The sequence below is a fragment of the Triturus cristatus genome, chromosome 6, assembly GCF_964204655.1.
Source record: "Triturus cristatus chromosome 6, aTriCri1.1, whole genome shotgun sequence".
Lineage (NCBI taxonomy): Eukaryota > Metazoa > Chordata > Amphibia > Caudata > Salamandridae > Triturus > Triturus cristatus.
Window position 1 is genome coordinate 1,754,018,261 of NC_140589.1, and position 8,742 is coordinate 1,754,027,002.

Below are 8,742 nucleotides of genomic sequence, written 5' to 3' on the forward strand. Positions count from 1 at the left end.
TTGTGCACTGCCACTAATCAACATTCTACAGAACACACTAATTTTCCTCTTCTGGCAAACAAGAAATGTGTACTTCTCCTGCATCTTGGTGATACATTGCTTTTAATTCAATACAGGAAGGGGACTCACTCAATCTGCGCAATGCAAATGACTGTGACTTAACAGCACCGTCCATCATGATGATGGCGAAAGAGACGGCCTGCAGCGTTAACGAGATGAGATGCAACAGGTAATGATTGATGCCATGCATTGGCCGCAGAATAGCAGACTGAATGATGTAGATTTTGTGGTGTGTTGCGCATGAATTGATGTAATTGTGCACTGCCACTAATCAACTTTCTACAGAACACACTAGTAATTTTCCTCTTCTGGCAAACAAGAAATGTGTACTTCTCCTGCATCTTGGTGATACATTGCTTTTAATTCAATACAGGAAGGGGACTCACTCAATCTGCGCAATGCAAATGACTGTGACTTAACAGCACCGTCCATCATGATGATGGCGAAAGAGACGGCCTGCAGCGTTAACGAGATGAGATGCAACAGGTAATGATTGATGCCATGCATTGGCCGCAGAATAGCAGACTGAATGATGTAGATTTTGTGGTGTGTTGCGCATGAATTGATGTAATTGTGCACTGCCACTAATCAACTTTCTACAGAACACACTAGTAATTACTAATTTTCCCCTTCTGGCAAACAAGAAATGTGTACTTCTCTCCTGCATCTTGGTGATACATTGCTTTTAATTCAATACAGGAAGGGGACTCACTCAATCTGCGCAATGCAAATGACTGTGACTTAACAGCACCGTCCATCATGATGATGGCGAAAGAGACGGCCTGCAGCGTTAACGAGATGAGATGCAACAGGTAATGATTGATGCCATGCATTGGCCGCAGAATAGCAGACTGAATGATGTAGATTTTGTGGTGTGTTGCGCATGAATTGATGTAATTGTGCACTGCCACTAATCAACTTTCTACAGAACACACTAGTAATTACTAATTTTCCTCTTCTGGCAAACAAGAAATGTGTACTTCTCCTGCATCTTGGTGATACATTGCTTTTAATTCAATACAGGAAGGGGACTCACTCAATCTGCGCAATGCAAATGACTGTGACTTAACAGCACCGTCCGTCATGATGATGGCGAAAGAGACGGCCCATTAACTTAAGATGAGAAGTAACAGGTAATAAATGATGATAATTAATGGCATGCATTGGACACCTGACTCTGAGCTATTGGTCTTTGTGTTTGCGTTGTTTGTTGTGCACAAAGTGATGTCAAAGTGTACTAGTGTTAATCTATCTTTCTGTACACAATAAAGAATGACTCAAGTCAGTAATATTTATATTTCTACTCTTGTTGTGTTATAAAAATTACACTTGTACTGCAGGCCGATCTTCAGTCAGTAGAAGTATCAGAGCTGATGATGAAGTCAGGAGGATGTTTCATGAGTGGCATAAAACGGAAAAGCCTAAAGGTAAACACGTGAACCACAACCACAGCACACCCAAATGTCTGTGTAGAAGTTGAATAGAGTGTAGCGGTGGGATGACTGCAGTGCATTGATTTTACTAACTTTAACTGTAAAATGCTATGTCTGGAATGGATAATGTGCTTTGCGTTTGTCCAACTCTTTGAGAGAAAAAAAAAAAGGACTCTAAAGTGTTAACGTAGGATGTGCTAATGGTAAGCACTGTGGGCCTGATCTCTCCTGTTACTGTTGAAGGTCTATGCTGGAAACAGACTACAGTAGAGATGATGCATATGCATACATGCCACCTCGGAAAGTGTTCTTGTTGCACTACACAATCACTTGTGCATTGGTTTTCACTTTCTTTCTGAATATCCCCTTTGGTTTTCAATCTAAAATTACAGGCCGGGCCTTGTCCAAAACTTTGTAAAACATTACAATGCATATTAATTACCTTACCAATCAATCACCTTTTTATTCCAGCCGGGCAGTGGCGAGTGGTGAGGCGACACACCCAAGATTGATGGACGAGAGGAGCAAGAGGAATGCCGAGATGCAAAAAACCAGTCCACATTTTTGACCAGGATAAGACAGTAACAGTATCCACTTTTCACTTCTTTTAAATAATTTGATTAATATCTTGTATACATTCTTTACAACAGTGTGTTCTTGGAGTTGTTATTATCAATCATCATTACGTTTGCTCTGTGTTTACGATTCTTCACTACCAATATTTAACATTTCTATTTGCTATCTGTTAAAGTATTAAGGCCGGAACAGAACAAGAAATAGAAGTGTATGTAATCCGGGTCTCATCATGCATGTATTTCCTTTTTTATACCTTAACATATGGAATGGATATGGTATGGTAGTCTTCAATGATTGTCGTTTGTTTGTCTATGTATGCATACTGTTTTTCTATGTCAAACCTTTCCCAAAATCCCCCTTCCCATCCAATCAACGGACCCTAACCCTCTTCCCCCGGGCTGTGTGACTTATTGTCGAGGTGTAACTAAATTAAATGTACACCAATACTTAATCACACACTTGCTGGGGCGGATGTGGTGAAAGCAACACTACTTCAATTTCAATGCAGAGCGATGATCTTCTTCTGCTTGCCCACCCATGAGTAGGATATTTCACAGGTTATTTTATTTAACAAAGGAACATATACCTCAGCATGAATTGCCGGCATTGATTGGATTTGTTTGTTGTCATTCCTCATATACAGCACTAACTGTTAGACTGTAGGCATAGCCAAGTCGACAAAACTATAGTTTGTAACTCTGTCTAGTAGGCTATCCTCATAATAACCAGCATTCAGTTTTTTTGTCAAATATTTGAGCATATAATTGTTGCTCGGTAAATTCTGTGATGTACTTCATTCAACTACTCCTCTAACAGTCTCTCAAAGGCGATTGACTATCTCCTTTTCTTTTTTTGGAAATGCTGCCACCCTGCCAGTGTATACTACTACTACTATACTACCACCACCACCCCAATCATGGCATGTATGAAAAAGGAAACCATCTTCACCATGCAGCCAGTGCTGTGCCACAGTTGGACATAAACATCAAGCACCGGTAAGAGAGAAGTTTGGGGGAGGCAGAATCAATAATGGACATGTTGTCAATGATGTCAGTTTCAAACACCACTCCAAAGAATGCATAGTAGGACCAGTCAATGAGTGAGGTGTGTCGCATCTATCTGTTTGTGTCTTATACAGTCAGCAAATTATTGAAATCAAACACACGCTATGGGCGGCCATGCACCAGCAAAGAAACAGTGTGATGTAAAACAGTTACCCCACCTACAAAACATTAACAACATTGCATGTAACATAGAAAAATATATTTAATTGACCCTAACAAATAAACTAAACCCACAAAAGCTAACCCACCCACCTCCCTAACCCCAACGACTGTCCATAGAAATAGAGAACGCCCAAACGAGTGAAGAACGAACAGGAATTAAAAAAGGGGCAGTGACAGGGACTAACTGGTGGGGCGGGACTGGAGGAGGACACGAATCTGGTCCTCTAAATGGGCGACGCGGCGTCTAAGGCCGCGGCAGTTGCAGCCACAGTGGGGGGGGCACCGGAGATGGCACGGTGGCGGCGGGCAGCCGCCAGACGGTGGCGCCGTACCGCTGGAGGGCGGTGGCTGGGGCCCGGGGCACTGGAGGAGGCTTGAATTGCTGCTGCAGTCTCCTCCTCCTCCTCGGCTAGGACCACCAGCCGCCGGTATTCATGCTGGATTGCCTCCAGCTTCCGGCGCCGTGCCTTGGCGGCCAACTCCTTCCGGTTGATTTTCGGAGTAGCTGTGTATCAAAAAGAAAAAAACAAGACAATTGTAAAATATAGTCTTAATAAAACAGTAGGACAAGGTAATTATTTACACACATAGTGGAATGGTAGAGTAGCACTATAAAATAAAGCACAGTAGTACATAACATTTTAAATGTCGCCCGTCCTTCTTCCTTCCACCTGTCTTACACTTTTTAGTTGAACAGTGCACCAGGTGCTCTTCTCCATAAAACTTTCAAAGCGGAGTTGAAATCAGATAGATGAGGCCATTGGTTACTCAATACTCTGGCTCCTAGTCCTATACCAATTAAAGGGAATTCTAGTCTTCTAGTTCACTCTTCAAACGTCCCCAAGAACTCATACTTACTTACGACATCGGATAGCGGGCGGACTTTGTCCGCCCGCCATCCGACTGCTAAAAAAGGGTGGGGGTCCCGTGGGGACAATTAATTAGGATGATGCGCCCGGCACAGTGGCGGGCGCACCCTGTTATTTTAAATTTAAATTCTGGTTGGCTTTGCTGAAAGCAATGCTAAAATGTTGTGCTGCTTTTCCAAGCACAACATGACGGGCCTCGCACGGAGCCTGTCACGTTTTGCTTTGAAAGTCGGGGGGGTACCATAGCATCGGTAGGTACCCTCCATGGGGGCCCCCAAGCATACTCTGCAATGTGTGCATGCCTTTCCGTGGCGGACGGTAATGCCGCCACGCAAAGGCATTCCAAAATGCAGATTATATGGCTGCCGGTGTGGTGAGAGAGACACCACCGCCATATTGAACCCTTTTCCGCCTAGACATGTCTGAATATTTTCTACAGGGATGGCGGGAGGTTTGCCCCTGCTGTGACGGCAGTGAATTCCAGCCAGCCCGGCGGGGGCAATACGCCCACCATCCTAATGGGGCCCTAATTCACAACTTTACAGTATACATATACATACAGTACACCTTTGCAGTGAGTGTGCTGTCAAGTTCAACAATAGTTAAAGATTATGAATCTAACTTACCACCGCCTGCCACTGGTGCTGCCACTCCCCCTCCGTTGCTATCTGCAACTGCCGCATCCTCGCCCTCTGCGTCGCCTTCGCTGGCCCCAGCAATGGTGGTCGGTAGTGCGCCTAGAAAACATTACACATTTATTAGGCAACATATACACCTCCCCCCTATTGATCAGTAGCAAGGTTGAAAAATGAGTTAATACTAACATAAATCACTAGTACAAATCAGGTAGTAGTAGAGTAGACACTAAGTTATATGATCATTGTAGCATTTGCTTGATTAGCCCTAGCCATGCACATGTGACGTTACCTTTACCTTGCAGCTTCTTAAGACACCTTTGAGCCCACATGACCTGCCTCACACTGCTACTGTCTAGTCTACGCGCTGCGTACAGGCGGTCAACAAACATTAACAAGCCACTTTTTTAGGAAGAACTGGTGTACTACTGTTACTGTTAGTCCATATTGCTTATCCATAGATGCTACACTTTTTGGCACGGCTGAGAAATGCTTGCAAGTTGCAATATACTAACGCACACCATTTCTTTTTTCGCATTACAGACGCAAGATTCGCTTCTACGAACCAGAGCTTCTGAACGATGCACCAACTAGTACTACCAGTACTAGGTTCTTCTGAGGTGAGGGGTCCCTTCACTCACATCTTCATTTATAAATGTATATAAACTAAATTGCTATGGGATGGTGGTGCTGCCTTCCACCACTTCAGTTATCATGATTTAATTCCCAACTGTATAAGTGTAACAATGTATATTGTTTTAATGTTATTGATTTGCCGGTTGGTGCTGCTAAGAAAACAGTGTACAGACCTTCTCAAATCGAAATAAAAATTTTAAACTTACATAGACTTTGTGGTATTTGGTGTGGAGTGGACTAACTTACACGATTGAGCAAATTAAAGTAAGGGTGTGCATGTGAATTGCTTCCACGACAGAGGTTGGGTGTGTTAATGTTCTGGGTTGTCTACTTGTTGGTTATCTTGGGGGGAGGGTTCCGAGACCTAATAGGTATGACAAGACAGTACTATAGTCAAGCAGTGGAATTGTGGTGGGTGCGGAATTTCTGATTGAGGTGTGCAAGGAAGGTCCAACCTACCATCACCAACATCCTATTTTCTGGTGCAAATGTATGTGCAAGATCCCTACAACAGTTGTATGTCCTATAGGGTATCATATCAAAATATTAAGAAATCTGGTAGGGCTGTTGCTGTGAATTTTCAAAGCCTAAACATCAACAAGAGTAAAAAGTAGTACAAGACAACGACCCAACGGATTGTATGAGCTACTGGTGAATATGAGTTTTATATTACAACCTTTCACAAAGAGTGGCACTGGCCAACTGGGCAAGACTAGCTACTACAGTACAGACAGACAGACTGATAGTATGTAGTAGTACTCAGTCATCATAGCGGAGGCAGGGATAAGCTTTTTGAAACCGTACAGATCGAAGGATAATTGGTGGTAAAAAAATAGCATTTGGAAACACACTATAGTTCGGGAGAAATGGGGCAGTAAAAGTTATGGAATAAGAAATATTATTAAAAACAAGAAGACTTACTGGGGCCAGCAGAGGAGCCCTCAGCGGTGTCCTCCTCGTGGTGTTCCTGTCCCGCCGACTGCCCAGTCCCTGCCCGTCTGCCCCTGGGTGCTGATGAACAGGAAAGATATAAGAAAGAGACAAACATTGATGGATGGTGTCAACTTAAGCAAATACAATATTTTTCAACAACGGTCAAAAAACACTTATGTAAACAATTGCAATAACTACATTGACCGATCTCATCTGGTCAACATGTAATATCGGGGGATTCGCAGTTCGACTACTTAAGTTACTATTTATCAACAGTAATCCATTCTTCCATTCTGATTCCAGAAAACTAAGTTACAAGTAAGCCTAAGTATTAGTACAACGTACCACCCAACCTAGCCCACCTATTCCAGGCATGCCAATTGTACATTAAGTATGCATTTCGACTGTATTCCTCAACAATGTGTATGATCCAATCATGGAGGACACATGAACATGACTACATTTTTTGTATACACCAAATTTTGGTTTGATTGATGCTGATCTGCTACTGCTAAGTAACTGCAAAGCCTACCTCCACTCATTGAACAAACTAGAAAGGTTCTAAAGACTGGCGTACTAGCAGCACATCACGTAACTGAGTGAGGGGGGCATCACGCATACCACTAACCAATTAGAAGCTCATACAAAGTACCTAAACCTATGTATCAATCCGCCCCTATCTATTAGTGACAGGACAAAGTAAGGAGTGGACGTGAGTCACTGTAGCATTACGTAACTTAATTTCTCTAAAATAAACTCGTAAAGAATCACGCTAAGCAAGCGCAAACGCAAAGCTGCAAACAAGTAAGATTAGTAGTAGCGCAGAAGAGCACCTGTGTCATAATCACAGAAGACTTTTAAACGTTATTAACCTGGAATGTATTGCAAGCAGCAACATTCTAGCTGGTTGGAAGGAAAAAAAGATATTCGCAATATATAACATAGAGCAGAAGAACAGACACAAAGTTGTAATAATTAAATAGGTACTCACCAAGCCCCGGGACCTCCACTCCTAGCAGGTCCAGCAGGTCCTGCTCACGGTCCAGGATGTCGGACCACCGGTGCGTCAGCTGTGCCTGGGTGCGCCGGACCCCAGAGATGCGCGACACTGCCCGGCGCACCTTCCCCCACCGCTGCCGACGCTCCCGGAGGCCGTACCCGGACCCAGGCCTGCCACCTGCTGCCAGGGTTGAGGGGAGGTGGCGCTGCACAAAGAAAATTAGTGCAGCCAACTCCGCCTCCCCAAATAAGGCCCGTGCATGCACCCCTTGTGGGCGCCGCCTTCCGCACGGAAGGCGGTCGCGGCTCTGGCTGAGCCGGCGAACAGACCTGCCCTTGGACATGGTTCTGGGGACGGGGCGGGAAAGAAAAGGTAAAATAAATAAAGGAGTAAAGGAAATAAATAGCGGGCAATACAAAGAGAAAAAGTAGCTAAAAAACAAAAAAAAAGTACACAAAAACCAAAAATATAGAGGCAGGAAAATAGTTAGAGAAATAATAAGTAATAAAGATCCAAAAAAAGTGGCTATAAACAAAGGATTGAAAAGATTTAGGGAGGATTGAAAATCAGGCCCCAGAACCATGCAATAGAGTGGAAAACAAGATGAGTGCGCCCGTTGCGACCACGTGCGCAAGTTCGCGCGATATTTTCTCCCTGAGCAAGCAAAAAGCAACGCGATCAAGTAAAAGCGATCGCGAACAGGAAATATCGACCGCGAACATGCATTGCGCGACCCGGAACAGGAAGTAAACAACGCCAGAGGGCGGGACAAGTGAAAACAAGATGGCCGCGCCCGTGAGCGACCGCATGGGTAAGTTGGCGACCCGCGAACACGCAAAAAATACCGCGAACAGGCGGCAAAAAAACTTCCGCATCTTCGCGATATTTCCGGCGTGTTTGCGGAGATTTTCTGCATTCTCGCGATAATTTGCGGAGGTTAATTCCGCAAATTCCGCCCACCCCTAGTGGACAGGTCTTCAAGGTTAACCCACAATTGACACCACTACGGTACACCTGCTTGTGCTAAGACATCAAGCTTTCTAAGGTCTAGTGGGGCCTTCTACGGTCTAGCATGGGAATGTGCTCCCTCAGTACAGTGGTGTGGTGGACTGGTCATGAATGCTGAACCCGGTTCCCCAGTTCCAAATTCGACAGCTCTGGCCATAGTGCCACATCCCCACTGAACACCATACTTGCCCACTGAGAGAAACTCGCACTGCCTTCAGCTATAACCTAATTGTGCCCGCTATAAACACTTGGATGTGGCTCAATTCAAATTATGCACTTGATAAGAGTAATACGCTGCCTAAAAAAAAAAAAAAAGCAACCACTCATAGGGAATGCAAAGCATGTGAAATGTAAGCAGAAACAACA

At 44.1% G+C, this 8,742-nt stretch overlaps 1 long non-coding RNA gene across 1 annotated transcript; it reads right to left on the reverse strand.

The window, feature by feature from the left end:
* Window positions 1-3,417: 3,417 nt before the first annotated feature.
* Window positions 3,418-6,435, reverse strand: LOC146821929 (uncharacterized). Its single transcript, XR_014962788.1, has 3 exons — window positions 6,357-6,435; window positions 4,791-4,901; window positions 3,418-3,800 (listed from the first exon to the last, which is right to left on the reverse strand). It is a non-coding gene; the product is annotated as an uncharacterized LOC146821929 (long non-coding RNA).
* Window positions 6,436-8,742: the final 2,307 nt, after the last annotated feature.